This window comes from Glycine soja, chromosome 14 (assembly GCF_004193775.1).
Source record: "Glycine soja cultivar W05 chromosome 14, ASM419377v2, whole genome shotgun sequence".
NCBI classification, from domain to species: domain Eukaryota; kingdom Viridiplantae; phylum Streptophyta; class Magnoliopsida; order Fabales; family Fabaceae; genus Glycine; species Glycine soja.
Genome location: NC_041015.1, coordinates 33,799,110 through 33,814,196, shown reverse-complemented (window position 1 = coordinate 33,814,196; position 15,087 = coordinate 33,799,110).

The window sequence follows — 15,087 nt, the reverse complement described above, 5'->3', positions numbered from 1 at the left end:
GATTTCGGGGCACGATTCGATTTACGGCTACTTCATTGGTGCATCCAAATGAACCCGCGCGCACGCTTCAGCGTACTGTGGAGTGGATACTACCCACGCCTACACCATACCGTCTAGTGGAGCCAGTCCAAGTGATTGAGGTAACGTCATCCGAGGAAGACCCTGAGGAGGATCTCGAGGAGCTACCTCCTGAGCTTGCTGTGGATGCTCTTGACTTTCTAGAAGGTGATGAGGACCCACTCCCTGAGGTGGATTCTCCCGAGGATGTCATGTCGGCATCTGAGGCAGACTCTACAGAGGATAGTGGCCCTGAAGAGATGGCGATTAGTGGAGGCTCTTCATCATAGTAGACAGCTCATTGGACCGGTTTTATATACTTTTTGAGGGTGGGTGTATCTAGGACTGACTGTTAGGTTTACTCTTTTGTTTTTGTATGGGTAGATCTATTGTATAGGAATTTGATGATTGTATACAGGTGGCTGAAGCCACCACTGTGGACGCCTTTGCTCTGGATGACACTATGTATTTTGTAAAACTCCCATATTTTGGACAGCTTTTAAATGATGAATGTATTCATGTTTAATCTTGTTATTTGGAAAGAAAGCATTAGCAAACTTTATTTGCAAAAGAGTTTACCGACCGTATTTTATTTTATTATTTTCACGTGATGACCTAAAGTAATGGCTGGTATACTCTGCCTTTTGAAACAACAAAATAGTTTAGAGATTACGAGCGGTAAGAAAGAAATGACTCTGAATAGAGTTGTGAACTGGCCATTCAGGACTCTATAGTGAGGATTTTCCTTCTGAACCTAATTATTGTGAAAAGAGAAAGAAATGAAAAAGAAAAAGAAGAAGAAAAAATTTACCATGGTTTCTGTTATTTAAATCATTACTATTAAACCAGTCATTATTTTGGGGACACCACACGCAGCATTGCACCGGATGAAGCTCGACGTGCCGAGATTCGACGGCTCCGATGCCACGGGTTGGATTTTCAAGATAACGCAGTTCTTTGAATACCACACAACACCAGACCACGAGAGTCTCACGATCACATCATTCTATATGGAAGGTCAAGCATTAGCTTGGTTCCAATGGATGCATCGTAACGGCCAGCTATCGTCCTGGCCGGCGTTCCTTCACGCTCTCCACTCGCGATTCGCAGCCACTACGTATGAGGATCCAACAGGCCTATTATGCAAGTTGCAACAGCGTACAACGGTTAGTAACTACCTCTCCGAATTCGAAGCATTAGCAAATCGTATTATGGGGCTACTGTCGTCCATGACCATGAGTTGCTTCATCTCTGGGCTCACACCGGCAATTCGTCAGGAGGTCCAAGTACTTCAACCAGTTTCAATGAGTCAAGCGGTGGCATACGCCAGGTTACATGAAGAAAAACAAAATGACGCGCGCAAATCGTTTCGACCCTCGGTTGGAGCTTCCTCTAGTTCCCGACAAGCACCATTACCAGCTTCTTCCACATCTCCATTATTTCCTACACCAACCCATCCCACTCCCTCCAATGTTCCGTTTAAGCGTCTCACTCCGGAGGAACTTGCCATAAGACGAGAAAAAGGATTATGTTTTCAATGCGACGAGAAGTATTCGCGGGGCCACAAATGCTCTTCTTCTCTCTTCCTACTCATTATGGAAGTTGATGATACAGTTTCTGAACCTCATGAGCAACACCCTCCTTTACCAGAACCCGTGCCAGAACCTCCGCTAGCACAGCTTAGTTTCAATGCGCTTTCAGGACAAGTGGTACCGGAAACCTTACGTATGCAGGGATACATCCGTGGCCAACCTGTGAGCATACTCATAGATGGAGGCAGCATGCATAATTTTGTGCATCACAGGGTCGTCATGACTGTGGGCCTTACCACCAACATGACCTCTCCCTTACGAGTCACAGTTAGCAATGGTGAGGAACTTCAGTGCCAACAAACATGCTCTGATGTGGAGGTAACTATTCAGCGAAACCCTTTTCTTATCAATTTCCATGTCCTACCTATTTGCGGGGCTGATTTGGTCCTGGGAGTCCAATGGATGAAAACATTAGGGCCAGTCTTAACAGATTACACAACCCTAACAATGAAGTCGCCGACCATCTAATAGAATTACAGGGTGAACATGAACAAGCTTTTGAGTCTGTATCGTCCTCTCAGTTACGTCGTCGGATACATACTGAAGGAGCTAGTATGATGTTCCACATTCGATTAGAGACACACACACCTTCCCAGCAGGATACTACCCCAATTCTGAAGGAGATCGAGGAACTGTTGGAACAATATTCATCATTATTCAAACCATTAGTGGGCCTTCCACCATCGAGAAACACTGATCATGCCATTAATATCATACCCGAAGTAGCCCCAGTGAACGTGAGACCATATAGGTATCCCCACTTTCAAAAACGAGAAATCGAAGACTAGATAAGCTCTATGTTGAGTAAGGGCTTCATACGCACCAGTGCCAGTCCATTTTCGTCCCCAGTGTTACTCGTGAAGAAGAAGGACGGGTCGTGGAGGATTTGCATAGATTAGATGGCCCTTAACGCCATAAACATACGAGATAGGTTCCCCATACCAACCATAGATGAGTTGTTGGATGAGCTCGGCGGCGCACGGTGGTTTTCTAAGCTGGACTTGATGCAGGGTTACCACCAGATCTTGATGAAGGAAGAGGACATTCACAAGACTGCATTTAGAGCGCATCAAGGACACTATGAGTTTAGGGTAATTCCCTTCGGGCTCTACAACGCGCCCTCTATATTTCAAGCAACTATGAATCAGCTTTTTCAGCCCTTCCTGCGTAAGTTCATCATCGTCTTCTTCGATGATGTGCTTGTCTTCAGCAAAACGATGAAAGACCACTTGGTTCACCTGCAAAATGCGTTTCAACTCTTACTCTCAGGCAAATTCTCCTTGAAGCTCACCAAATGTACCTTTGCTCAGACCCAACTTGAGTACTTGGGGCACATGGTCTTGGGCAGAGGTGTAGAACCGGTGCCGGAAAAGTTATAGGCAATCCAAGAGTGGCCACGGCCTCACACAGTTAAAGCTTTACGCAGTTTCCTTGGATTGGTGGGATTCTATAGAAGATTTATTCGAGGTTACATGAAGATTGCAGCTCCCCTTTCATAGTTGCTGGGCAATGGTCCCTTCCGGTGGACGGAGATGGCGACTGAGGCGTTCAACACACTGAAAAAAGCAGTATCCACAGCACCAGTTCTTGCATTACCCAATTTTGATGTCCCATTCGTGGTGGAGACCGATGCGTCGGGTACCGGCGTCGGGGCAGTTCTTTCTTAGGTGGGCCACCCTATAGCATTCTTCAGTAAGGAGTTCTGCCCCAAACTCCGAGCTTCGTCTACATATATCCGTGAGCTTGCAGCTATCACGATGGCCGTTAAGAAATGGCGCCACTACTTGCTGGGTCATCCCTTTGTGATCCTCACTGATCATCAAAGTTTGCGAGACCTGATGACTTAGGTGATGAAGACACCGGAGCAACACCGATATCTGATTCGTCTGCTAGGGTTCGAATACACTATACAATATCGACCAGGACACGAGAACGGAGTTGCGGATGCGTTGTCAAGGATTGCCGGAGAAGATGCCAAGGCTTCCTTCTATCTACTCTCATCACCACAATTCTCCTTTCTCACTGACCTCAAGGAAGAATTAGCCACGAACCACGAATTCCTAGCGTTACACGAGAAAATTCAAATGGACCCAGATGCAGCTGCTGAGTATCGGATTGAGAACGGATTGATCCTTCAAAGGCGCCGCATTTGGCTTCCCACAGGATCATCCATCATTCCATTACTGCTAGAAGAATTCCATAGTACCCCGACAGGAGGTCACTATGGGGTTCAGAAAACGTTCCAGAGGTTGCAGGGGAACTTTACATGGACCTCCATGCGCAGTGATGTGTGCACCTTCGTTGCAGCCTGCGTCACCTGTCAACTTACCAAGTACGATACCCGCAAGCCAGCCGGATTACTGTGCCCTCTCCCGGTACCATATCGGCCATGGGAAGATTTAAGCATGGACTTCATTGTCGGGTTACCATCATATAGAGGCTATACATGTATTTTTGTTATGGTGGATCGCTTTTCAAAAGGCCTTCACGTAGGCATGTTAACCACGAAGCATACTGCGAAGAAGGTGGCAGAATTGTTCACAACCATGGTGACTCGCCTTCACGGGTTGCCCTGTAGCATCATATCGGATCGAGATCCTTTGTTTGTGAGTAAGTTCTGGAGGGAGCTATTTGAACTTAGCGGTACCAAGTTGCGTCTCAATTCCTCGTACCATCCACAAACGGATGGCCAGACGGAGGTTGCAAATAGAGTCATGGAGCAGTACTTAAGGGCCTTTGTTCACCGGAAGCCGACGTCATGGGGGCAGTTCTTGCTGTGGGCTGAGTGGTCATACAATACTTCATGCCACTCAAGCACGGGGATCACTCCATTTGAGGTAATCTACGGCCGGAAGCCACCAGCGATTCCGGAGTATGTGGGGGGCACGTCGTCAGTTGATACCGTAGATGCAGTACTCAGTCAATACGACGAGGTTTTAAAATTGCTTCGTCGGAAGTTGCTCAGAGCACAGCAGAAGATGAAGCTAATGGTAGACGCACAATGACGAGAGCATGAGTTTAGTGTCGGGGATTGGGTGCTGGTCAAGCTTCGACCTCATCGCCAAATCTCAGCTTAGGAGACATCACATACGAAGTTGGCAAAGCGGTACTACGGGCCATTTGAAGTGGTGGAGAAAATGGGTAAGGTGGCGTACCGTCTGAAACTCCCCAACCATAGTCGTATTCATCCTGTGTATCATGTTTCTTTACTCAAAGCTTTTGTGGGAGATCCTGCAACGACAAGCGCAGACTCTTTACCAGCTATGACCAGTGATGACCTCATAGCAGCTCCTGTGATAATCTTGGACTCCAAGATGGTTCCATCTGTCGACGGTCCATGCCGTATGGTGCTGGTGCATGGGGCGGAGTCTTCAGCTAACGATGCGGCATGGGAGGACTGGCAACAGTTAAAGGAACGCCACAACCTTGAGGACAAGGTTTTGCTGGAAGAAGGAGGGGATGATACGCGTGTGCACGATGAAACCATGCAACGACGTCGTTCGGGGCGCGTGAGACAATTGCCTAAGCACTGGGATGTTTACCAGTTAGGTTAAAGGGGTCCTTGGAGTGGAAACTGATTATGTAAGCTGTTGGTGGGAAGGGTAGAGTTAGTTAGGGTTAGTTACCACTAATCCTTACGGTTAGGAGATGATTCTTACAACCATATAAATAAGTTGTAACTAACTTCAGTGGAGAATAACAAACATATTATTGAGAAGCTTCTTCTTCTTCCCTCACGAGTTCTCTCTCTCTCCCCTATTCCTTAATTTCGTCATCGTCCTCGCGGATCTCACGGCTTACGCAGGTCTGTGACTGTGGAGGTTGCCTAGCCCTCGAAAGCTAGGTATCACTTCCTCTCATATTCTCTTTTAATTTATATATAGTGCTTTCTTGTTTCAGAATTTTCCAGTAAAAAGGAAAGATAAAAAGCCTTGGTGCATATATTCGGTTAAGCCAAAACAAAATATAAGTATTATCAATCTTTTAATTCTCTCTTTAAAGAAATACGTAGGTTTGAAATTCTAATAGCATCTGAGGATACGTAGGAGTAAGGGCAATACTCTTGTTGACCCCAAAAAGTAAAAATATATAAAAAGGAAAAATGAATAATTTTGAAGTCACGTTTTTACATACTCGATCAAAGGCTACCATCCCTTGTGACGGGCATGTGGGGCGCTAATACCTTCCCCGCGCATAAATAACTCCCGAACCCTTATTTTCAAAATTCATTGATCCCTTTTCTGGTTTTTCCTAACGTTTTTCTCGAATAAACAACTCCACGCGTTTTCTTCATGAAAAGATGCACTTTGGCCTTTCGCCTCGCCCTCCTGTCGAAGGGTAGGTTGTGACAGTTGGTGACTTCACTGGGGATTTGTTAGAGAGCTAGGCCATTCGATCAGTGTGGAATGTTTTTGTCATGACTTCTTCTTTATTTATGTTCCCTTTTCCCGTTTATCTTTTGTTTTGTCCATATTTGTATATAACCTTTGCTATATTGTTGTGTTTGGTGTGTGTCTGTCTATCTATTACATTCATAGTTAGAAATATTTTTTTCTATGCACACATGACATCTACATCTTGCACACACGTTGAGATATTAGGCCTTATACCCGGGTCTATGTGAGTCATAAGGAGTGGAGGTCGATCTATGGTCATGTTGGGTCTCCGACTCGCTTGATAACAGTGAAGCCTCATCTAGAGTTTTCCTCTTTTAGTGATGCATTGTCGCTGATAGTCCCTATCGCCACAATGTATTACCTAACAGGATGATATCTCTAGAAGCCAGTAAAGTTACATGAAATCACCCTTAGGAGTTATCACTAGAAGTGGACTTTTGGATCCTTTCCATTAGATTCCTGAATTAGGGGGCACATAGCAAACTCACTCTGGCGTGTTGCTTGATCACATCATGCATCTCTTCATAGCATCGTAATGGACATATCATTCCTGCATTTATCATTTATCATATTCATGCATTGCATTGTCATACATCTTCATTTAGCATGCTTTTGTTCTGCCAGCTGCATACATTCTATTTTCATCGTCCGCATGTTATGTTCACTCATGCATGATCCTTGCATTTTCCTCTACAAAAAAAAAAAACAAAAACAAAAGGAAAGTCACAACGAAGAATGAAAGTTTACACCACATTCTTAGTTACATGTGTTGGGTACCATGATGATAGTTATAAACAAACCATGTTGGGATTATACACTCATTTCTCTTAAAGAACATGAGTCATTTGATTTAATCTGTCAATTGAAAATCCTTTAAAAATTTTTCGTCCTAGAAAATTCATTTTCGAAAACCTGCACAGTTTCTTTCATTTTTCCTTACTACAAGGTCATGACAAAAGACAAGCAATAGATACCTCAGAGCCCTACACTGAAGCAATGAGAGGCACCATGCATGAGCCTCAAGCGAACTTAGGGGCAGATCAAAAGTTCTCACCCGGTAGGTCGAAAACCCAAAAGGGCGACCTAGGCAAAAATTAGGGTAGTGAAAAAATAAAAATAAAAGAAAGAATAAGGAGCGTGTTTATCAAAGGTTTGGTCCCAAAACCCAAACTACAAAAGGATCTAAGTCAAGATTTGAAATGACACATGACCATGTTTCAATATCCCAAACACTAATTTATCCTTTGCTACCCCCTCCGAGCCAAAACATATTTGTTTTCTAAAAATAGCACAAAAAAAAACAAAAACAAAATAGGAACCCTAAGTAGGAACCACCACTAAACCGGTGGGAAGAGCAATGCAAACAACACATGCATGAAGTTGGGCAACAATAAAAAGAAAAAAGAAAATAAAACCCGCCAAAGGCGAGTGAAGAAAAAGAGAGACAAAAGATCTCCAGATTTTACAAGGAAGGCACAAAAGTGCAATAAGGATTAATGTATAAGACAAAAGGAATAGAGCCCAACCAAAAAAGTACAAGCAAGAATCTCAAGGTTCTTACTCAATATAACCCTCAAACACTCTTTGAGCCTCTCTAATCCTTTCTTTCATAGCCCTTTTACCCTTGACCACCTTACAAGCCTAATAAAGCCCATGTGGATCAAGGAATGACTTGCTTTTAAAGTTTAGATTCTGCAATGAAACCCGCACACGCTTGTGATTGTTGAATATATATATATATATATATATATATATATATATATATATATATAAAAGAATCCTCAAGGTTTCTGTTCGGTCGTGACAACTGCACCGGATCGTGCAAGTAGTATAAAATGATAAGAATCGAGTATCGAACTCTCGAGGAACTTGTGTTACTTGGTAAAACTATATTCAGTGAATAGGTGTCTAGTATGAAAAGAGATGTGACAACTATGCACAGGTATGTAAACTAACTATTAAAAGGAAAATCATGTGAGTAAAGTTGTGTAAAGACAAGTAGACAACACGTTGGTCTTCCTAGTAGGTGTCTGGTGTTAAAAGGATATTCTCTACTCAATAATGCTCATGTGTTTTATGGTGTCTCCTGAAATGCTAAACACCGATTCATCATGATAGTCTAGCCTAATCCTGATCAAGCATCATCCTCAAATTCCTCTTGTGGGACTAAACTCGACCAAAACTGCATTAAGAAAAACATACAAACAACTAGGTTACCGTACCCCGATTCCTCGTGGTAATACGATAAACTAGCCCTGTCCTATCAAGTTCTAAGAATCAGATTAGTTTCCACTATTGAATGATCCTAACAAAGCATGCATCTACGTGATCAAGGCAAAAACACACTAAAATGACGTACTGGTAGCACAGAGAACACATAAAACATCACTAAATAGATATACATGTATTTACATCAAGTACCTACAAGGAAGAACCAACAAAGGATTTAGCTCTCCATATCTGGGAAGCTTCCTTTACAACAAAGAGAAGAGAAAGGTGAAGGATTGAAGAAATACAAGTAGTGGGGATGTCTCCTCCACCTCTAAAACCTCACAATCACTCACAGACTCATCTAAAGCTCTTAGGACGACTTCCTCTTCTAGCTTCATTCTCTGCAGGTCTTCGCACAACAAAATTTCTCAAAACTCTTTGGATTCAAATCCTTCTCTCTCTAGAATCTCTCACATGCAGAAGCTCTTCGAGAAAATGGCCAAAATCCTCTCCAAAATATGATTTCAGGCTTAAATAGATGGCTTTGTCTGTGCTAGCATGCTTAGCGAGACTATGGACCGCTCAATGCTCATTAGTGGATTTTGGCTTAGTGCGTGTTTTTCTCACTTAGCGGATGGACTGAAGTGGTGCGCTTAGCAGGATGACCTTTCGCTCAGCGCGCATGCACAACTCATCCTTCTTCCAGATTCTTCCTCGTGCTCAGCCGAGGAGTGTTGCGCTCAGCGGATGGCTCACTAAGCCAGAAGATTGGCTTAGCAAGAGGATGAAAGTTAGCACTTCACAAACTTGCCTAATTAACCTGAAATTGAGAGAAAATGATTATTAAACACATAAAATGTGAATACTAAGTATTTATTACCTATCTTTAACAAAAAGTAATTACAACACTACAAAATAACCATATATTGGAGGAATTTGATACAATTTACACAAGTTTTATATTCAAAAGTTAGTCGTATTCATCGACTAACAACTCCCCCAAATTTACAGTTTTGCTTGTCCTCAAGCAAATAAAGAACAACTCACTAGTCCCCAACTGAGAATAACATGCAGTGATTATGTACAAAGGTGTATGCAACAAAAGTTACTGATTGCATGATAAAAGATTGAAGCAAAATGCCCTCATCACTTGTCTTTCACAAAGTATGCAGTTATTCAAAGAGAAGAATAAAATGTAACCTGTAAAATTAGATGAAGTTAGGCATAAGACAGATATCAAGGAAAGCAGCTTAAACCACAGTCTCACGGATTCTATTTCACTCAAGCACAAGTGTTTAAGCTATTCATTAATAACAACTAGTAAGAGGTCCAATCTTTGAACTTCATCTCAGGTCATCAAGTCAGGAATGCATAAACAGAATCAAAAGGACCTTCACAGGCTTGTAGTGAGGCTTGGCTACAAAACATCATTGGTTTTTCTAGGATTCAAAAGCTTAGATTCTAAGAGAGCACAAATCCTAGATTCATCCAAATATTTCTTTCAATACAATTAGCTTTCTCACTAGCCTTTCACTTTAATTTGCATTTGACCTTATTACAACAACACACATTTTCTTAGATTTCTTTTTTTTTTTAACACAACTTATTTGTTATGTGTGCTGATGCTTTACCTTTTACTTTACATCCCAATCAGCTCCCCCAAATTTGGGGTAATTTACCTTGAACTATCTTCTCTCCTAGAATCTAAACAAGGTATTTGGAGATATTCATTCAAGTTCAGGGTTCAATTTTGAAAGTGTAATTCAGCTCACAAAGGGTGCAAAGGATACAATTATAATTCAAGGTAAGGTTTTTGGTCAATTGGCTTGTATATACAATCATGGCCTTCATCATGTCCTCATTCATACATTTCATTCTAAATTTCAGAGATTGATGCAAAGACTATTACTCAAGCTAGTCGTTCACTCACAGTTTAAGATCACACTTTCACTGGTTATGGTTCAAGCTTTTCTTTCTCAATCAACTTGTCTATTGCCTAACAATTCTAATTGCAAGTTCACATTCTTGTTCTTTCTTTGTCTAACATACATACTTGCTCAAACTTATGAAAAGAAACACAAACTCCATCACAATCATGCATTCAATCCAAAATTCAATTCATAACACCAATTTTCACAAAAAGATAAAAGTGTTTCACTGCATAATCATCAAAGTCAATTAAACTATTCCATATGCTTCAAAACAAGCATACTAGCTATCCACAAACAAAAAACAACAGTGTATATAAACATTAACCAAAATCACTAAAAACAATGTATTGAAACTATAATCATTATAATAATAATCCAAAAAGCATCACCAGGAATTTAGAATTCCTGTGACTGGTCCTGAGTATCTTGTGTCTGAAAATCCTCCTCATCTATCAGATGAAGTACTAGGGTAGCTGGGGGGAAGTGTTCAGAGTCAAGGCTGGTGTGGTCGGGTCCTCTGGTATCTCGAGTATAGGAGTGGAGGGGTCTGCTGCATGCTAAGGTGAGGATAGGTCCATGACTGGTGTGGGTGGATCTGATGTGACCTCTCATGACCTCTCAGGAGTTGAAGGAGCTACTGAAGTGGATGCTGGAGTAGGAGCTGCAGATCTGGAAGGAAGCTCAGCTGGCCTCGCCCTCGCCTTCCTAGCCCCTCGGATAGAAACTGTCAGATCATCCGGATTCCAACAGTTCTTCCTGATGTAGGCCAAATTCATGACCGGGCTCAGGCGCTCAAAAGTGAGGCTGTTAGAGACAACCCCTCTGGCTCTACATAGGGCGGTAATCAGAGCAGGAAACCCAAGTCTAGAAGAGTTATACTAGGCAATAGAAGTCATCTGGCTAGAAATGAGAGCTCCTATGTTCATGTCCATGCGAGAGACTAAGCTAAAGATCAACCTAGCTCTGTCCATTATCAAGTCAAATGTGTGAGATGTGGGGGCTAGGTTGGAGTATGAGAGAACACTCCACACCTGGGCTAAAGTCATCAAATCCTTCCTTAGGATCCTCCCAGGATGGCCCTCAGCGTTCAAGATGAACCCTTGGCCTGGTATGCATAAGGCAACCTCAATCTCCCTAGGATTTGAAGGCAGCATGCAATATCTGGAATATGTGGGCAAAGTCTCACCCTCTGCCAACACCACAGGTGTCTCTAGGAATGTGTTGAGGTTGTCAGCATCGATCTTCACTAGATGGCCTCTGGCCCTGGCTTGCTTTGGTGAAGGGCCCTCAGAGTTGTATAGGTTTGCATAGAACTCTTTCACTAAAGCCACATTTATGCTCCCATCAACCAAATTGGTGAGGCGTTTATGGAGATTACGCCTCTCCAACTCAGTCTTAAAATCATCAAACTCAGTATGGTAGAGCTCCACCTTCCTCTCTGACAAGATGTTTCTCCCTTATACATTATCTGTGTATCGGTTCCATGCATCTAAGGAGTGAAATCTCCTTGTATCATATTGAGTTGTGGGTCTTGAACTGATACTCTTGCATTTTCGAGAAGCCATATGTAAATAAAGGGACCAAACAGTTAATCAGGACACAAGTTATTCAAATTCAAAAACTAAAAAAGGCATTGGCGGCTTAGCGAGACATGGTCCGCTTAGCTTGCCTTCATAAAATACACACTACCGCATAGCAACATGTGGGGCCGCTTAGCGGATGTTGCAGAAAATTCTGCTTCTGCATAATCAGCTTAGTTGGCATATGCCCGTTAAGCCTAATGACTGCTACAACAGATGTGCGCTAAGCTCCGTAGGGACGCACTTAGCCGCACCATGAAATTCAGAAAATTCACTAAGTATGGGGCTTAGCGAGGAAGGCTCGCTTAGCCCAATGGCTGCCGCAATGAAATGAGCTTAGCCGAGAGAGGCTCGGCTTAGGACACGACTTTCAACAAAAAAGTTGACTAAGTTACCTGGGATTAGCGATTCAACCTTGTTTAGCCACAAGCATTTCAGCAAGAGGATAAGTGTTCATCCTCACAAGATGAACTTGCTTAGCTCGATAGGTGCGCTTAGCAAGTTCGTCTGGAAATGCATAAATTCAAGTAGTTTTGATGAATTCGCTTAGCACAGCAGGCACGCTTAGCGAGTTCATCGCATTTTCCAGAAAAAACGCAGAAAACAAACTTTATTTTCTTCTTTTTTTGAGCCTCTAAAAGGCATTATCAAACATGCAAGACAATCAAAAATATCTACACTGCACAATCATATATAAAGTCCTGATTCTTACATAATCTAATATCATGAAAACCCTAAAGATTGAAAGCTAAAATCTATGGTTTTCTACCCTAAGGTTCAACAAAATAAAAGAATAAAGGGAGTAAAGAACATACTTGTATCATTGATGCTTTGATGCGTGAAGATGCAGAAGAAAGCGAAAATGCAGGAAATTGGGTGCGAGAGAGAAAATGCAGGTAGTTCTGAAAATTTTGGCAAATGTGAGTGTAACTAATGTTACACTCACTTAAGCAATTTTTGAGCCTCTCGCTTAGCGAGCCGAAGCTCTAAGCGAGCCCGAGAGACGTTTGGTTTCTCAAAGAGGCTCGCTTAGCGGAATCGTGCGCTTAGCCAAAAGTTGAAATTCAAATTTCAATATTTTATTATTATTATTATTATTATTATTATTATTATTATCATTATTATTATTTTTACATAGAAAGGGCTTGGCTTAGCACGTAGATAGGGCCGCTTAGCGAGTTCTGCAGATCAAAATACCTGCAACTCTCGGTAAGCCTGGTTCTAGGTCGGCTTAGCTAAAATAATGCATCTTGATTACAGATGGGTAGGTGCTTAGCGGATTACGGATCACTTAGCTCTACTATGGCTGCAAGGAATTGGGCTTAGTTGGCATGAGTTTCGCTTAGCCAGTGAATGCAATGCACTTAGCCCAATTCAAACCGAATTGAAATGGGCTTAGCTCAACCTTGGCTAGCTTAGCAGACCAAGTCAGCTTGAGATGCAAGGGTTGAGCGCTAAGTGCAAGAGACTCTCAGCTTAGCGCATGACCAAAGATGCGCTTAGCGTGAGGCTTGCGCTTAGCGAAAGGACTGTTTTTCAGAAAAAAAAAATTTCTTTCACTCCCTTCCTCAAGAAATTTGACCCTTATATCTATCATTCAAAAACAAGTTGATATACCCCAATGTAATGATTATGAAGCAAGTTCCACAGGATACAATGCATAAAAAACGATAACAAAAATTAAAACTGGGTTGCCTCCCAAGAAGCGCTTCTTTAACGTCACTAGCTTGACACTTTTACCTCAATGGGCGAAATCACGTTTTGGTTCTTACTTCCAGAACCTCCTTACCCACTTCCATTACCTGTAAACAGACATTTTGTTCTGGAGCAGGCTTGTCTTCGACAAACAAATCAAAATCAATTTTCTGATCTTTAAAGCCCAGCTCTAGCTTCTTTTTCCCCATATCAACTATGCAGCTTGTAGTTAACATGAATGGCCTTCCCAATATTACAGGAATGTCATTATATTCACAGATATTTGTTTGCTTCCGGCAAGTGCACCGGATCGCGCAAGTAGTATAAAATGGTAAGAACCGAGTATCGAACTCTCGGGGAACTTGTGTGACTTGGTAAAGCTATTTCAGTAAACAGGTGTCTAGAGTGAAAAGAGATGTATTTATATGAATAGATGTGTAAAATAACTATTAAAAAGGGAAAATCACGTGAGAAATGATGTGTGAAGACAAGAAGGTGACACATTGGTCTTCCTAGTAGGTGCCTGATGCTCAAAGGATATTCTCTATTTAACAATGCTTATTTGTTCTATGGTGTCTCCTGAAATGCTAAACCCCGATTCCTCACGATAGTCTAGCCTAATCCTAATCAAGCATTGTCCGCAGATTCCTCTTATTGGACTAAACTCAACCATGACCGCATTAAGACAAACATACAACAACTAGGTTACCGTACCCCGATTCCTCGTGAAAATATGACAAACTAGCTCCATCCTATCAAGTTCTAAGAATCTGACTAGTTTCCACTATTGAATGATCCTAAGGACACATGCATCTACGTGATCAAGGTAAAGGCATGGTAGAATGGAGTTCTGATAGCACAGTGGACACACAAAACATCATTAACTAGATAAAAAGATATTTACATCAAGTACCTAGAAGGAAGATCCAACAGAGGATTTAGCTTTCCATAACTGGGAAGCTTCCTTTACAACAAAGAAAAGAGAAAGTTGAAAGATTGGAGAAATACAAGTGGTGGGGATGTCTCCTCCACCTCTAGAACCTCTCAATCACGCTCTTAAGACGGCTTCCTTTTCCTCCTCTAAATCTGATTTCAGGCTTAAATAGGTGGCTTTCTTTGTGCTCGTGCACTTAGCGCAACTTTGATCCGCTCAGCGCACATTAGTGAATATCAGCTTAGCGCGAGTTTTTCTCGCTCAACGAATGGACTGAAGCGGTGCGCTTAGCGGGATGACCCTTCGCTTAGCGAACATGCATAACTCATCTTTCCTCCAGATTCTTCCTCGCGCTCAATCGAGGAGTGTTGCGCTCAGCGGATGGCTCGCTAAGCCAACAGATTGGCTTAGCGAGAAGGTAAAAATCAGCACTTCACAAACTTGCCTAATTAACCTGAAATTGGGAGAAAATGATTATTAAACACACAAAATAGAATTACTAAGTATTTATTACCAATCTTTAACTAAAAGAACTTATAACACTACAAAATAACCATAAATTGGAGGAGTTTGATACAATTTACACAAGTTTTAGACACAAAAGTTAGTTGTATTCACCGACTAACAACTCCCCCAAATTTACAGGTTTGCTTGTCCTCAAGCAAATAAAGAGCAGTTCACTGGTCCCCA